This window comes from Aquarana catesbeiana, linkage group LG04 (assembly GCF_042186555.1).
Source record: "Aquarana catesbeiana isolate 2022-GZ linkage group LG04, ASM4218655v1, whole genome shotgun sequence".
Classification (NCBI taxonomy): Eukaryota; Metazoa; Chordata; class Amphibia; order Anura; family Ranidae; genus Aquarana; species Aquarana catesbeiana.
Window position 1 is genome coordinate 425,810,994 of NC_133327.1, and position 18,295 is coordinate 425,829,288.

Sequence of the window (18,295 nt, forward strand, 5' to 3'; positions counted from 1 at the left end):
TGACACCATTTTGAATAATAGCTTTGGCTTGCAAATTTACACAAAGCCATCTAGTTTTCCTAGTGAGATATTTGTAAGTACAAATCCAGATTTCTGTGCCCAAAAATGACACTGATCTCCAAGCACTGAAGACTAATAAACTGTGGAAGATCTTATTACTACCACACTTTGTAACAAGCATCTGTTTGTCAGCACATATATTTTCCCAATATCCATGCCAGAGGTTCTAACTGGAGTACAGCTCACACACCTCACTTCCCAGTAGGGATGAGCCGAACACCCCCCGGTTTGGTTTGCCCAAGAACTTGCGAACGGACCAAAACTTCGCGTGAACGTTAGAACCCCATTGAAGTCTATGGGACTCGAACGTTCGAAATAAAAAGTGCTTATTTTAAAGGCTAATTTGCATGGTATTGTCCTAAAAAGGGTTTGGGGACCCGGGTCCTACCCCAGGGGACATGTATCAATGCAAAAAAAAAGTTTTAAAAACGGCCGTTTTTTCGGGAGCAGTGATTTTAATAATGCTTAAAGTGAAACAATAAAAGTGTAATATTCCTTTAAATTTCATACCTGGGGGGTGTCTATAGTATGCCTGTAAAGGGGCGCATATTTCCCGTGTTTAGAACAGTCTGACAGCAAAATGACATTTCAAAGGAAAAAAAGTCATTTAAAACTAATCGCGGCTATTAATGCATTGCCGGTCCAACAATATACATAAAAGTTCATTGATAAAAACTGCATGGGATTTCCCCACAGGGGAACCCTGAACCAAAATTTAAAAAAAAATGGCATGGGGTCCCCTTCAAAATTCATACCAGACCTGAGGGTCTGGTATGGATTTTAAGGGAAACCCCGTGCCAAAATTTTTAAAAAAATGGCGTGGTGCCCCCCCAAAAATCCATACCAGACCCTTACCTTGCAGGCCGCAGAAAAAGAGGGGGGACGAGAGAGCGCCCCCCCCTCTGAACCGTACCAGGCCACATGCCCTCAACATTGGGAGGGTGCTTTGGGGTAGCTCCCCAAAGCACCTTGTCCCCATGTTGATGAGGACAAGGGCCTCATCCCCACAACCCTTGGCCGGTGGTTGTGGGGGTCTGCGGGTGGGGGGGCTTATTGGAATCTGGAAGCCCCCTTTAACAAGGGGACCCCCAGATCCCCCCCGTGTGAAATGGTAATGGGGTACAAAAGTACCCCTACCATTTCACCAAAAAAGTGTCAAGAATGTTAAAAATGACAAGAGACAGTTTTTGACAATTCTTTTATTTAAAGTCTTCTTTCCATCTTCTTTCTTCTATCTTCCTTCGGTTTCTTCCTCCATCTTCTTCTTCCTCCGATGCTCTGCTTCTTTCTCCGGGGTTCTCGTCCGGCATCTTCCTCCACGGCGTCTTCTTCCCTTCTTCGTTCTCGGGCCGCTCCGCATCCATGATGGGAGGCTCCCGCTGTGTGATGCTTCTCGTCTTCTGACACTTCTTAAATAACAGAGGGCAGGGCCACCCAGTGACCCCGCCCCCCTCTGATGCACAGGGACTTGACTGGGAAAGAAGAAGAAAGAAGAAGAAGAAAGAAGAAAGAAGACTTCAAGGCAACACTGCACACTTCCACATCAGCATCATTTTTCTTTATGTAGCAAAGTCCCGGGCCTCTCTAGGCCTAATAGTGACCTCCAGAGTAAGGGGCAGCTGACATCCTTCTGTGTAAAGTGGGTTAAAAGGCATGGAGGGTGTAATGCAAGGTGGATTGATGGGCACCAGACACTTCTTGAATGCAAAGAGATTTATTGTCTCTTAAACAGAACTGTGAGAGAAAGGGTTGGGGCCAGGACAACCTTAAGTAGATACAATGTTAATTGGCAGACTCAGAGACTTCTATAGGCAGACAGCCATGCAGGGAAAGGTATCCAGCTAGACACCACATTTGCATGAGTAGGAACGCTGTCTCCTATGGCAACAGTCTTGTAACAGTTTCTAACAAAGGTGCAATGAATTTTTCACTTCTTCTACAATCTCCTACTATAGATCTTCACTCCACCGAGCTCCCAGTCTTTCACTAGACTTCCTGATCCACTGCCACTGGATCCCCCAAGCTCTTCCAATCTTCTCACTCAGTATCTTCCTCAAGTGTCACCCCCTGGGTCACTGCTGGGTCCCTAACTTGGCACTCACAGATACTCCTCAAGAGTCACCCCACTGGGTGGGTCCCTGCTGCTTACCACTTCTTCACCATCCCCAGCTGGTGAGAATGCTGCGCTGGTACTTGATTCAGCTACTCACAGTAGTCCCCGGTAACAAGGTGGATGGTCCCTTAGTGGCGACAGCTTCCTCCTCTACCTCCGACCACGACAGGTTCTCCAGCCGGAAGAACTGTTATTTCTGGCTGGACTACAAGCCCACAGTCCCAACCCTATGCTGCTTCTTGCTTCTGGATAGGCCATCAGACAGCCTAGCAGCCAGACATCCCCGGGATAGGCCTTAGGTTTCTGGCCTATCAGCCCGAGCAATACAACACACGTCCACCCAGACAGCTGTCCAGGTGGTACAGAACACCAATCAGCTGACTGCACCAAATAAATAGGTTCTCCCAGCAGGCCAAGGGATCCAAGAAAATCCCTGCCCATTGGCTGGGACACTCCATTCATTCCTAATATGTCCTTGCAATGCCCTCATTTTATCTAATGTCACCAGATACCCGGCCATCTAGTGACAGAAGAGAGAAGTGCAGCAATTCCAGAATTAGGGTGAAATCAATTGACCTCCTAGCAATTGGCCAAGGTAACAATCACTTGGCAAATGAATTGAATAGCAACCCTGCCTAAACATCAGGGTGCTACATTTAGATTTGTAAACCTGCAGGTAAATAAGAGTAGTAGAACCTTTCCTAAGAGGAAGAGTGGGTTTGATAATAAAGTGCATCCATCCAGGACAGGGCCTATTTGAACAGAGGGGATTCCCTTCCTGGGAAATTACCCAGTAATCTAATAAAAATCTAAATAATAGGGAGCATAGTAGAGGAACTATTGCAACCAGCACATAACACTACTCATAAGTATACAGTCTACATACATACCAGTATGAAATAAAATACAGGCTTTCTATAAGAAAAGATAAATAATAGTACATAGATCCAATGTACAAACAGGTATTATCAGCAAAAGGCCCAACAAGAGTCCTGATGGAATTGTGCACATATACCCGAGCATATATACAGTAGTTATTAATAAATTTACCACCAGATGAATTTTGCAGCAAAGTTCAGTTGCAGGGAAACTGGGAATGATCATGATGCAGCGTCCATCTTTATGTCAGAGACCTGAAGACAAGACCACTGGTGATGGGGAAATCCTCCAACCCTTGTACAACCAGCCTGGAATGCAGCTTGTCATCGACAGAAGCTGTAGTGAGGCACTGGAACTCAGAGTTGCCTATTTACTCTGTGTCTTAAGCCTTGTACACACGGTCAGATTATTGGATACATTTTCGTTTTTTGTTTGATGCTAGTCTCAAATCGAAAGTGAAGAGGGTACTCACCATCAGAAAAGTTTCTGACGACAGAATTCAACATCAGAAGTGACGTAATGTGTTGAATTGTTTTGTATGTTTTCTTTCATTTCTGAGCATGCCTAGTCTTGCTCTTCAGATTTTATTTTTTGTCAGAAAACCGTACTAATGAAAAGAAAATCGGATGTTGTGATCACATCAGGCAAAAATTTTCAAGCCTGCACATTCAGTTTTTGTCTGCTGAAAATTCATAATCGGCTGTCAAGAGCAGCATACTACAGTACCTGACCGCGAGATTGTGTTTCCAGCGCGATACCATCGCGCTGGTTCTCGGCGACAGGGTACTGTGCATGTCGTGCTGGCTCGCTCATCGGGAAAGGAAAACTTTTTTTCCTTTCCCGATGAGTGTCAGGCAGTGCTGACAGCTGTCTGGTATGAATCCTGAGGGGGGAATGCCGCGCCAAATTTTAAATAAAAAACTGGCATGGGTTCCCCCCTGGGGGCATACCAGGCCCTTAGGTCTGGTATGGATTCTAAGGGGAACCCCCTATGCCGAAAAATCGGCGTGGGGGTCCCCCCAAATCCATACCAGACCCTTATCCGAGCATGCAGCCCAGCCGGCCAGGAAAGGGGGTGGGGACGAGCGAGCGCCCCCCCTCCTAAGCCGTACCAGGCCGCATGCCCTCAACATGGGGGGGTGAGTGCCTTGGGGTAGGGGGGCGCCCTGCGGCCCCCCACCCCAAAGCACCTTGTCCCCATGTTGATGAGGACAAGGGCCTCTTCCCGACAACCCTGGCCGTTGGTCGTCAGGGTCTGCGGGCGGGGGGCTTATAGGAATCCGGGAGCCCCCCTTTAATAAGGGGGCCCCCAGATCCCGGCCCCCCACCCTATGTGAATGAGTATAGGGTACATGGTACCCCTACCCATTCACCTAGGGAAAAAAGTGTCAATAAAAAAAACACAGTACACAGATTTTAAGAATAATTTATTAGGCAGCTCTGGGGTCTTCTTCCGACTTCAGGGGGTCCCCTTCTGACTTCTCTCGGTGTTCGGCCTCTTCTCCCGGGCCCCTCCACTGTCTTCTTCCAGCTCTTTTGCCAGCGAGGGGCCCGGTCTGCTGCCGCTGTCTTGTCGCCGCTGTCTCGTCGCTTCTTCTCCCAGGCCCCTCCGCTGTCTTCTTCCAGCTCTTTTGCTGGAAGAAGACTCTTTTGAATCGGCGTAGGGGGTTCCCCTTACAATCCATACCAGACCTAAGGGCCTGGTATGCCCCTGGGGGGGGGGAACCCACGCCGGTTTTTTATTTAAAATTTGGCGCGGTGTTCCCCCCTCAGGATTCATACCAGACAGCTGTCAGCACTGCCTGTCACTCATCGCAAAAGGAAAAAAGTTTTCCTTTCCCGATGAGTGAGCAATCTCGACGCTGGCTCCCGCGACGGGGCTCACAGGTGTCAAATCTCGCTGAGAAATGCGGCGAGATTGACACAATATCGCGGTCACCTACTGTAACGATCAAAAAATCGTCAGATCGGTCATCGGAAGAAGTTTATCTTCAGATTTTCTGACCGTGTGTACGGGCCTTAAGTCCCTAGTTTCTAATTTGTCATGCAACTGCACCTGTGATGTTTTTCAGTTATCTTGCAAACCTGGCCTGTTAGTGGGCCCTGAGGACAGGGTTGATGACCACTGCTCTAGCCCATGCTGGTTATTAGGCTCTAAGCTAAATCTAGCCATACCATCCCAGAACAGAAGGGACAGTATTAAGTAAAATAACAGAAAAAAGGGGAAAGGTCTTTTTTTAAATTGGCAATTGTTGGTGATATATATGCATTTTACTTGAATAAACCATATACTATATTTACTACTGTATTGTTTACTGACAGAAACGGTACCCATTTCATTCAAAGTCCCGGGGCGAAGCCTTCATTTTCTTCTTCTTCCTTCATGTAAAATAACAGGAGCTGCATCATATAAACTCTATTGCAATAAACAGGTTCACCTATTAACCACTTGCCGACCTCCTCATGACGATATACGTCGGCAGAATGGCACGGGCAGGCAGAGTAATGTATGGGTACGTTACTCCCCTCCTGCGGGCAGGGGGCGCAATTGCTCCCCCCCAGTGACCGAGGCGGTCGGCATCATTGCAGGAATGATCCTTCCTGAGGGGGAGGCCACTGATTCATGGCCTCTCCGTCACAATCGCTCCTGACGAATGGGAAGCTTCATAGGCACACAAATCACCCCCCAATCACCCCCCTGCACCCCCTGTCACAGTGACACCAATAACAGTTTTCATTTTTTTACTGATCACTGCATTGGTGTCATTTTTTAACTGTTATAAGTTAGGGTAATTAGTGGTAGGCCCCTTTAGGTCTAAGGTATCCCCCTAACCCCCCTTAATAAAGGTTTAACCCCTTGAACACCCCCAGTTAACCCTTTCACCCCATCGCCAGTGTCACTAATCGATAATTTTTCTGATCGCTGTATTGGTGTCACAGGTGACCCTAGTTAGCCTGTTAGTTATTTAGGTTCACCGTCAACTTTTTATACATCAGGTACTCCCATATACTACCTAATAAAGATTTTAACCACCTGATTGCCTCCTAGTTAACCCTTTCACCCCCTTTCACCAGTGATCACCGTTAGTTAGTTTGTTTTTTTATACCCGCCGTTTATTACTCAATAAAGGTTTAACCCCCTGATCGCCCAGCGGGTGATATCAGTTAGGTTTTAGGGTCAGTTAGGGTCTGCGTTGCCCCAGGCAGTGTCAGATTAGTGCCAGTACTGCTAACACCCACGCACGCAGCATACACCTCTCTTAGTGGTATAGTGTCTGAACAGATCAATATCTGATCTGATCAGATATATACTAGAGTCCCCAGCAGTTTGGGGTTCCCAAAAACGCAGTGTTAGCGGGATCAGCCCAGATACCTGCTAGCACTTGCGTTTTGCCCCTCCGCCCAGCCCAGCCCACCCAAGTGCAGTATCGATCGATCACTGTCACTTACAAAACACTAAACACATAACTGCAGCTTTCTCAGAGTCAGGCATGATCCCTGTGATCGCTAACAGTTTTTTGGTAGCGTTTGATACAGTTTCTGACAGCCTAGGAGCTTTTTTACCTGTGAGTCTCTCTACTGTACCAGTAAATTTAGAGCCCAAAATGGCAAATCGAAGCTACACTAGTGAAGAGGCCTACACGTTTCTGTGCATGACAGATAGTGAAGAGGAAGTCACTCATCTATCAGATTCAGGCTCAGAATACGATCCTGTAGACCACATCGGCTCCATGACAGATAGCTGTGACGACAGAGTTGTGGTCCCTGCCAAGGTCACCAGACCCCGATCTTCTGCTGTTGTTGAGGTGCAAGAACCGCAGGGCTCTCGTATGGAGCAGAGAAGTACTAGTGCCGCTCATCCTTCTGGTGAACTGGCAAGCACCAGCGGCCTAGTACACCCTGGTCGTACATTCAGCACTGCAGTATCACGTGGTGACGTGGTGAGTCCCATAAGTGCAGTTCAAGCTGGCAAGGTGGCAAGCACAAGTAGTGTTCTGCTGCCACCAAGAAGACAAAGACAGGCCCATCGTGCACATAGTGTCCTTCCTGCAGAATTTGCCAATCCTAATTGGGAGCCCACCACTTCTGCAGCACCCGTACTTCCCCCATTCACTGGCCAACCCAGAATTCAGGTGGAAACAGTTGATTTTACGTCACTTGATTTTTATTCACTGTTTTTCACGGAAGATCTCTATAGATCTATTGTGGACTAAAGTAATTTGTATGCTGGTCAAATCATCGCCGCTAATCCCCAGTCCTCCCTTGCCAGAGATTGGAAACCAATTACAGTTTCCAAATTTAAGACCTTTCTGGGCCTATCCCTCGATATGGACATAGTTAAAATGAGTATGTTGCGGTCATATTGGTCCACTGACCCAATTTACCATATGCCCATGTTCTCTGCCTCCATGACCAGGTCACAATACAAGCAGATCTTGCGGTTCATACAGTTCAACAACAATGAACTCTGTCGACCTCGTGGAGACCCTGGATATGATTGGCTCTACAAAATTCGGCCTCTCATAAACCACTTCAACAAACGTTTTGCAGCCTTGTTTACTCCCCATCAAGTTGTCTGTGTTGATGAGTCCCTGATTAAGTTTTCTGGCCGCTTGTCTTTCAAACAGTATCTTCCCAGCAAGCTTGCCAGATACGGGATCAAGATGTATAAGCTCTGTGACAGGGGCACAGGCTACACATATAGTTTTATGGTTTACGAGGGAAGAGATAGTCACGTAGAGCCGCCGAACTGCCCAGATTACATAGGGAGTGCTGGCAAGATTGTGTGGGACTTGGTGTCATCCTTATTTGGAAAGGGGTACTATTTGTATGCGGACAATTATTACACGAGCGTGCAACTTTTTAGTCACTTGTTTGATCATCAGATTGGTGCCGTGCGATCTAATCACTGGGGCTTACCCCAGAGGCTTGTAGATTCCCGTCTTAGGCTGGGGGAGAGAGTCTGCTTGAAGCGCAATAACTTGTTTGCTGTAATGTGGAGGAATAATAAGAATGTTTTTGTTCTGTCCTCCCTTCATGCAGACACAACGGTCCAAATTCCTACGGCGACTGTTGTTGTGGAGAAAAACCCCTCTGTGTCCACGAATATAACCAAAATATGGGAGGGGTGGACCTCAACGACCAGTTGTTGGTGCCGTACCTAGTTGCTCGTAAGGCCAGACGCTGGTACAAAAAAGTGTCTGTATACTTATTTCAATTGGCTTTGCTGCATGCTCATGTGTTATACAGAGCTTCAGGACAGACTGGATCATTCCTTAAATTCCAGGAAGAGATCGTCAGAGCCCTTCTGTTTCCAGACGGTGCTTCACCTCACCTTCCCAATCCAAATGCAGTAAGCCGGCTGCATGAGAGGCATTTTCCGTATGTCCTCCCGAGTACCCCTACCCAACGAGCCCCCCAAAGAAGATGTTGTGTGTGTAGTGAGCTCGGATATAGGTGTGACACCCGCTATTATTGTCCCTCCTGTCCTGACAATCCTGGTATTTGCATTGGTGAATGTTTTGAACGATACCATACACTAGTGGAGTTTTAGCGTAGGGTACAGCACTGCACAGACTAGGACACACTTTCACAGGGTCTCAAAAGATGCCATCGCATTTTGAGAGACCCGAACCTGGAACTGAACCGTTACAGTTACGGTTACAAATAAAAGTGTAAAAAAAAAAAAAAAAAAAACACACAAAAAAATATATAAGATAATAAATAATAAAAAATAAATAAAAAATAAAAAAATAGTTGTCATTTTATTGTTCTCTCTCTCTCTCTATTCTCTCTCTATTGTTCTGCTCTTTTTTACTGTTTTCTTTTCTGCCATGTTTTATTGTGATTATGTTTTATCATGTTTGCTTTTCAGGTAAGTAATTTTTTTATACTTTACTGTTTACAGTGTTTTATTGTTAACCATGTTTTTGTTTTCAGGTACGCCATTAAGCTGCAGCGCAGATTTATTTATCTTGACAGCAACAGCGTTTGCTCCCACGATACATAAAGCCGTGACTCCAGAGCTGTAGGAGGTGATTTCACCATCACAGTTAAAAAAGGAGCATATATGCCGAAGCATTGGGGCAGCAGGGGTGGAGGAGCGATTTTCTCCTAACTTTTGGGGCGGATACCCCCCATGCTTCGGCATATATATATTTTAGGCACAGATTGCATTAAAAAATGTTTTATTTTTTACTATTTTTTTTTTGTATTTGCTTTGCAGGTATGGTATGTCTTACTGTTATACTGTAATGTTACTTTGTTTTATTGTTTACCATCATTTGCTTAGCAGGTACGCCACTCAGTTGCAGCGTGGATTTATTTATCTTGACAGCAACAGCGTTTGCTCCCACGATACATAAAGCCGTGACTCCAGCGCTGTAGGAGGTAATTCAACACCACATTTAAAAAAAGAGCATATATGCCGAAGCATGGAGGCAGCAGGTGTGGAGGAACGAGTTGTTCCTAACTTTTGGGGTGGATGCCCCCATGCTTCGGCATATATTTTTTAGGCCATTCAGCTGCAGCACTGATTTATTTATCTTGACAGCAACAGTGTTTGCTCCCACGATAAAGCCGTGACTCCAGCACTGTAGGAGGTGATTTCACCAGCACAGTTAAAAACAAAATGGTGCATGTATGCCCATCATTAGAAGTAGGTGGGCATACCCACCGATCATTTGGAGGGGGGGGGGGTTGTGCCATCTTGGCATTTTATGGCCTTCCAAACTGTGATAGGTAGTGAGGAGTAAAATCAAAAATTTACGCCCTTAGAAATCCTGAAGGCGGTGCTTGGCTTTCAGGGTCCCGTACGCGGATAGGCTCCTAAAAAGTCCCACACATGTGGTATCATGGTATCCCCCTACTCAGGAGAAGCAGCAAAATGTATTTTGGGGTGTAATTCCACATATGCCCATGGCATGTGAGAGCAATATATCAATTAGTGACAACTTTGTGCAAAAAAAAAAGTTTGTCATTTTCCCGCAACTTGTGGCAAAATATAAAATATTCCATGGACTCAACATGCCTTTCAGCAAATAGCTTGGGGTGTCTACTTTCCAAAATGGGGTCGTTTGGGGGGTTTTGTGCCATCTTGGCATTTTATGGCCTTCAAAACTGTGATAGGTAGTGAGGAGTAAAATCAAAAATGTACGCCCTTAGAAATCCTGAAGGCGGTGTATGGCTTTCAGGGCCCCGTACGCGGATAGGCTCCTAAAAAGTCCCACACATGTGGTATCATGGTATCCCCCTACTCAGGAGAAGCAGCAGGATGTATTTTGGGGTGTAATTCCACATATGCTCATGGCATGTTTGAGCAATATATCATTTAGTGAAAACTTTGTGCAAAAAAAAAAAGTTTGTCATTTTCCCGCAACTTGTAGCAATATATAAAATATTTCATGGACTCAACATGCCTCTCAGCAAATAGCTTGAGGTGTCTACTTTCCAAAATGGGGTCAATTGGGGGAGGGGTTTGTGCCATCTTGGCATTTTATAGCCTTCAAAACTGTGATAGGTAGTGAGGAGTGAAATCAAAAATTTACGCCCTTAGAAATCCTGAAGGCGGTGCTTGGTTTTCAGGGCCCCGTACGCAGATAGGCTCCTAAAAAGTCCCATACATGTGGTATCCCCGTACTCAGGAGAAGCAGCTAAATGTATTTTGGGGTGCAATTCCACATTTAACCATGGCATGTGTGAGCAATATGGAGAAGCATCAGAATTTATTTTGGGGTGTAATTCCACATATGCCCATGGCATGTTTGAGCAATATATCATTTAGTGAAAACTTTGTGCAAAAAAAAAAAAAAAAAGTTAGTCATTTTCCCGCAACTTGTAGCAATATATAAAATATTCCATGGACTCAACATGTCTCTCAGAAAATAGCTTGGGGTGTCTACTTTCCAAAATGGGGTCATTTGGGGGGGGGGGTGGTTGCCATCTTGGCATTTTATGGCCTTTAAAACTGTGATAGGTAGTGAGGAGTGAAATCAAAAATTTACGCCCTTAGAAATCCTGAAGGCGGTGCTTGGGTTTCGGGGCCCCGTACGCAGCTAGGCTCCCAAAATGCCCCACACATGTGGTATTCCCATACTCAGGAGAAGCAGCTAAATGTATTTTGGGGTGCAATTCCACATTTAACCATGGCTTGTGTGAGCAATATATCATTTAGTGACAACTTTTTGTAAAAAAAAAAAAAAAAAAATGGCAGCTCCCGTGTACAAGTGCGGTAGTAACGTCATCGCGGCTCCGGCCAATCACAGCGCCAGAACCACAATAGACTCGGAGGACACCCCTCATCCGAGGAGACCACAGACCCCCCACCTCTGGAAGAAGGGGAAATCCCCCCAACCCAAGAAGAGCAGGAGGAGGAAGAAGATGTGGTGGAAATTGTCACCACAACAGGTGAGTGTCTGCGACCACAGGCTCAGGTAAGAGATGGATGCCGGCATATTTTTGATACCTGTTTTTGTTTGGTTTCTCTCTTTTTAGGTGATCGTGATGTTGTGGATCCAGATCCTTTCACATCAGAAAGTGCCCCAGATCCTGATCGGGGAGATCATGGGGTGTAATTTAGAATTGGAAAACCTCAAGAAAAAAATCAATGATGTTATTCAAAAAAATAAAAACATCATTGATGTTTTGGGGCGAGTTTAAAACCCCTCCAAATCCCTTTGTTTTTTTGTGTGCTACAATGTTAAAAATGTTTTAGCAATTTTTAGAAAAGCCAAATTTGGAGGATGCACACAGTGTGCCAACATGTGCTATCTGCCATCACGGGAGATCAATGTAGGCGTTTTGGGGGTGCAACCCCTTCTTCAATAATAAAGTAGCTGAGAGGAAGGGGTTTCTCCCCCAAAACACGTCCCTTGATCCCCCGTGATGGCAGCTAGCACATGTTGACATTGGCAAATTTGTGTGCATCTTCCAAATTTGGCTTTTCCTGGGGTGACTTCACCCCATCTGAATGCAATATCAAACACAGTTCCTAAATACTCATGTCTGATATTGCCTTCAAGCAATATCTTCACAACCAAATGTGAACTTTGTAAGTTCAAGATTTGTGTCTTTCTTGTTGGTTTTACACATGCCTGTTTTATCTTAAATGGACATTTCTATTTTTTATAATGCCACCCCAAAAATTGTTATACAACAAACATGTTGGTTTGTTTTAAAACCTTTTCTAAATGCACATGTGATTGTGCAGGTATTAAAAAGATTGTTAATCAAGAATGTGTGGATTATTGTCTCAACGCTACAACACTTTTGTGGTGATGTAATTGCTGCTTTCTGTGAAAATGGGGGTTATTTCCTAAGGGCAAATCCTCTTTGCACTACAAGTGCAGTTTCAGTGCAGTTTCAAGTGCACTTGTAGTGCAAAGTGTTTTTGCCTTTAGTAAATAACACCCAACCGTGCTTTGTATAAGGTTACACAATCACGCCATTTTCAGGACTCCCCACATTTTTGTCAGGGTCAGCTAAAACAAACACAAGCAGTAAATGTCACCAAAGATTTGCTTTTTTTTTTTTATTTGATAAAGGCTTAACAAATTGTCTGGCATTTTGATGACCCCCCTACCCGCAAAGAACTCAAGGTATCTTAACCGGACATCACGGGCACTCAGGGAGGGCAAGCCAGGACGGCCACTTTCAAGCGCCGTCAGGGTTGTTTCGTTTAGAATTCCGGCCTCAGGCCCAACTGAGCCAGCATAGTTGGCAGAATGTTGGCGTAAAAAGTTATGTAGAACACAGCACGCCAGGATTATATGATTAAGTTTATACTCCACCATATGGATGGGTGTCAGAAATAGGCGGAACCGGCTGGCCATGATTCCAAATGTGTTCTCTACCACTCTTCTGGCTCTGGCCAGCCGGTAATTAAAAACCCTCTGTTCCGGGGTGAGGGTCCTCATCGGGAATGGCCGCATAAGATGGTCCCTCAGCGCAAATGCTTCATCCGCAACGAAGACGAATGGGAGTCCTTCCACATTCTCTTCTGGAGGTGGCAAGTCCAAGCTGCCATTCTGGAGACGCCTGTAAAACTCCGTCTGGGTGATGACTCCACCATCGGACATCCGGCCATTCTTCCCCACGTCCACATACAGGAAGTCGTAATTAGCCGACACCACCGCCAACATCACAATACTATTGAACCCCTTATAATTATAATAGTACGACCCCGAGTTGGGTGGTGGGACGATGTGGACGTGTTTCCCATCAATTGCCCCTCCGCAGTTAGGAAAGTCCCACCGCTGGGCAAAGTGGGAAGCCACAGTCTGCCATTCTTGTGGCGTGGAAGGAAACTGTTGAGGAAAACAAAAAAACGTAGTATTTTTGCACATGATCATGGAAAGCAGATTAGACACAAATATTCTTGGCCAACATCCAGATAACATTTATAAGGGGAATTTTACAACACCAAAGTATAAGGTACATCTATCATATTCCACCCCCCCCCCCTCTCATGGGCCATTTCTAACATTATAGGGGGGGGGAATCTTGGACAGGTAACCCTCTTCACTTCATTGAGCGATGAATGCATAAATACAGGGTATTACTTGGAACAGCCCCTCCTTAGTTACACTATTGGCAGCCCACTGGACAGGTAAGTGTCCTAAGTGTCATAATACAAAGATATAAATACACACTGTACACATTTGAGCACATTTGGACATTCTGCTATTACCTATCAAGATAATAATAGGATACAAAAACTTTAAACAGTACCATTTGAAAGTATACAGGCAGGCCCATGCACTACATGCTTTGGGGAATTCATCCATAAATCTGAGCACAAAAGAGGTGGGTATAGTGTGTATGGGTTTGGCAAAGTCAGCAGATAGATGATTGAGGATAGAGAGAGAATTGGGATCAGTTGACTTAGCAGTTGGGGGGAGGGAGGGTTAATAAAAATGATTTGGGGACACTACAAAAAAAAGCCTCTGGCACTCTGCCTGAATTTAAAGCACAAATCAGATTTCTTAACATTTTAGGGGGTGTTTGGGGTAAAGCACTACTATGGAGCTGATAAAATACATTGTTAAGTGACTACATGAGGTGAATATAGGGCCAGGAGAACATACTGGGGAGGTTAGTGAAGGCAAATATGTATGAAGGACTAAAAAAAAATTACATAAAAATCCAGCATGCAAGAGAACAAAGGGGACATTCACAGCATATTCCAATCATGGTAATTAGGGAATGAGGAAAGAAATACAATATATTATCAAACATTAAATACAATAAAATGTGAGATTAAAGGATAAAAATCTTACCTTCATATACTCCTTCTGCAGGACGTGTATGATGGCAGAACAGGTCTCTGGGATAATGATGCCCAGAGCCTGGGGGGAGATGCCTGTCGAGAACTTGAGGTCCTGCAGGCTTCTCCCTGTCGCCAAGTACCGCAGGGTAGCGACAAGCCTCTGGTCCGGAGTGATGGCTTGCCTCATGCAGGTATCCTGCCTGCTGATATAGGGGGTCAGCGAAGCCAACAAACGGTGAAATACGGGGTCCGTCATCCTGAGAAAGTTCCTGAAATCATCAGGATTATTCTCACGGATCTCACGGAGCAAAGGCATATGAGAGAACTGGTCACGCTGAAGCAACCAATTCTTGGTCCATGAACTCCTCCCCACCCTGTTCATGGACTGGACTTGTGTCAAGGTCAGGACCCCAACACCAAGCCCCTGCACAGCATGAACTCTACGAGCAGTACGTATACGCAACATGGCTAGAAAATGGTCGGAACGAAGTAACAGAACGCACTGAAGAACAGCAAGGCCTGTGAAGAGCTACCTGAAAAACAGTAACGAACGAACAAGAACACAATGACAAAGTCACGCGTAGCTTGCTTGCACGCACTGAAGAGCAGATACAAACCCCCAAGCACAAACTGAACCGCAGAAAACGATCAGAAAGCCACGAGTCTGAAAAAGCGCGAATCGTCTCTCACCAAACTTTTACTAGCACGAGATTAGCAAAAGGAGCCCAAAGGGTGCCGCACTTGGTTCTGAACTGGCCTTTTCTAGTCTAGTCGTACGTGGTGTACGTGACCGCATGGTTGGCGATCGGAAATTCCGACAACTTTCTGCGACCGTGTGTACGCATAACAAGTTTGAGCCAACATCCGTTGGAAAAAATCCTTGGATTTTGTTGTCGGAATGTCCGATCAATGTCCGACCGTGTGTAGGGGGCATTAGACAACTCTCACCAGTATAAAAGTGTCTCAGAATTACTGTTCCAGCTATGACTACTCAAAATTTTGGATTTTCCCTCACTTTTAGTCTCAGGGACAGTGGTCACTAGAACAACTAAAGAGGGTAAAAAAAGGTTTGGTGTTTACATATCATTCAAATAAAGTGCTACTTTAGAAAACATGACGTAAACTAAGCTGTTTCTTTACTAATAAGGAACAGTCTTATCACTTCATAAGGGTAAGGTGAGAATAGATTTCTGGTGAGACTTTTGTTTTCTCCGAACTGTATGGCGGCTGAAGTCTACCTCTTAATTCCATCCAAGTGAGTGATTTTTTATGAACCTTGCCTATCCCAATTGCTGCTTCCTTGGCATATTTTAATTGCAGGAAACAGGACAGGATTTCATTTCAGCCATTCTCCTAATCACAGTTTAGGGACCGATGGTCAGTGTTACCAGTATCACTTTGCTCATTAAACCTATATATATATAGTGGTTCAGGCAATAGAATAAACTTTAAGGCTGGACAAACAGCCTAAACTCACCAGTTCTGATGAGAGATGAAAAAAATTGCCTGTCCCAGTGGGAAGTCCTAAATGAAAAGATAACAAGTTTGAGTGATTTTCCAGGATGCTGAAAAACTTCTAAGAACCAGGAGAGACTATTGTTGCTGGCAAATGTTCACTGCTTGTTGACTAAATGCTAATCTTAATGCTTGTCAGTAACAATGCTTTTAGCTCAAATGTATTCTATTTGAGTGTGACTAGACACATGTGTTTCTGTCTATAATAAGTTTCCAAAAATAACATCCCTGGCCATAGACATAAAATGAGTTAGAATGAGTTAGAATGATCTCCAGGCTAGGCATACGTTAATATCTTGTGCAACTTCTGTGTACATATAAATTAACTGCTATGTTTTCCTGGAAATGCACATCTCCTAAATGCAAAATCAGATAACACCAATGGCAGACTATGACTGCAAAGGAAAGTCAAGGCTGCCAACTTGCCTAGTGGGTTAGCTAAGCTTGCAGTGGCAGTGTGCCAATGTCACAGGCGGTTGGGTGGTTTACCAGCCCTCCTCAATACCTGCTAGGTCATTATCTGTCAAAATTTGAAAATGATTCCTCATTCATTGTAAATGGATTTATGACACAAAACACCATGCCATTCACAAATGAGGTGGCTACATTCCCTTCCCTGTTTGTTGCTACAGGTAGGATACAAAATGCCTAATAGCTGATATCCAAGAAAATATGATAATGGTCCAACAAATTGCATACATATGCAGATACAAACCATGCCCCTACCAACACAGGCTGTAAAACACCCTGCTTAATAAACCACTTTCTAAATCATGTAATCATTTTAAATATCCATAATCAATAAATAACCATAACATCTTACTTCAAAGTGGTTGTAAACTCTTACATATACCCAGTGAAGTGAACAGCCTCGGGTGATACACAGAGATTAAATAAATCCTCCTACATAGGTTTTACTTGTTTGTCTGCAGTCTTCTCTTCCCTACACCCCTTCAAAAGGGCAGAAACATGTTAAAATGTTAAAATCCTTCGCATCTGTCAGGAGCACAGAGGAGGGGGTGGAGAGGCTTCAGTTAAAGTGTGTGAGAGCTGATTGGAGGAAAGGAACACATCCCCCTCCACACAGCAGAAGAACTGTGTTGTGAATAGATAAGCTGCGTGTTGAGCTCTCCCCGAAACAAATAGCTCAAAAAAACAGAACATTCCATAGCTCAACTTACCAACCAGATTAACCTGTCCAACAGTCTGTGTTAAAAACAGGGGTGTAGTTATCATGCATTTGCCCTTCCATGTGCTCCTTGCTGTGAAGGCCAGTTATAGGTGGAGGCAGGGTCCATTTGTTTGTTACTGATAACAGAAGAGGAAGCGCCAGAGAGAAACCACACTTAGAGCTTTGGAGAGAGATAAGTAAAAACTACAGATATATGTGCTTTGCTCAGATTTCATGAATGAGGTTTATAAGAATTTTAATTATCATTTACAATTAAGATCAGTTAAGGTGGTTGTAAATGGACCACCGCAACCCTAACCAAAAAATTGCCCTTTTCTTACCTCTTTTTAAGCAGTGTTGCTCCCCATCACATGACCGCAATCCCAATTCACTTTCAAACACAGAGCTGCAAGAGGGGCATGTGCATTATGTTCTAGCCTAGTCATTCATGAGAAGGCATGTGAGAGGAAGGGAAGATGAGAGACAAGAATAAGTGGGGCAGAGTTGGCTGGCTGGGAGATCTGGGACCAATAACTGCTCCAGAGCATGTGACGTGTACATTACAAAAAGAGGAAATGGGAGGTGGGACTGAGTGGGGCAGAGCAGAACTGGCTGGCTGGGTTAACCAGGACCGACAACGGTACACGGAAGTGTCAGTGTGCAGGAACATTTGTCTGAACAAATCACGTTGTCGCTACAAGAGAGGAAGTGTTCTGAATGGCTTGATTAGATAATTGTTCCTAATCAACCATTCAAGAAACTAAAAAGTGGATAATTCAGATGTGGATGGGAAAAAGCATAGAAATTGGTGAGAGATTTTCATTTCCACTTTATTGTTCCACTTTAATATACATATTTTTATATCATTTTTTTTTATACTGATCAACACTAATTAAGTTGAAATGTTATATATCATGCCTCATTTGGTAAATATTTTTGTACAAATTAGTAATATATTTTGATCAGTTTTTCTCCTAAAAAAATATTAACATAGCAATCACAGGTGCACCCGTGCATACTGTATTAAACCATCACATCTTTCATACTAGGCCTAGAAGGGATTGCATGTGGTATCTCTGATGCAGTTCCACATAATGATCTACTTAAGCTGGCCATAGACGATTTGAATCATGACCAGTTCAGCAGGGAACGACTGAGATCCGAAACTTGTATGAGCAGGTGGATTGTCCAAAAGCTGATCGATCTATCAACTTGGGTAAAACTAGCCATTTGGATTTTGCATGCGATCTAGCAATAATCACTCTGTGTTCACCCGGACGGGATGTCTCCC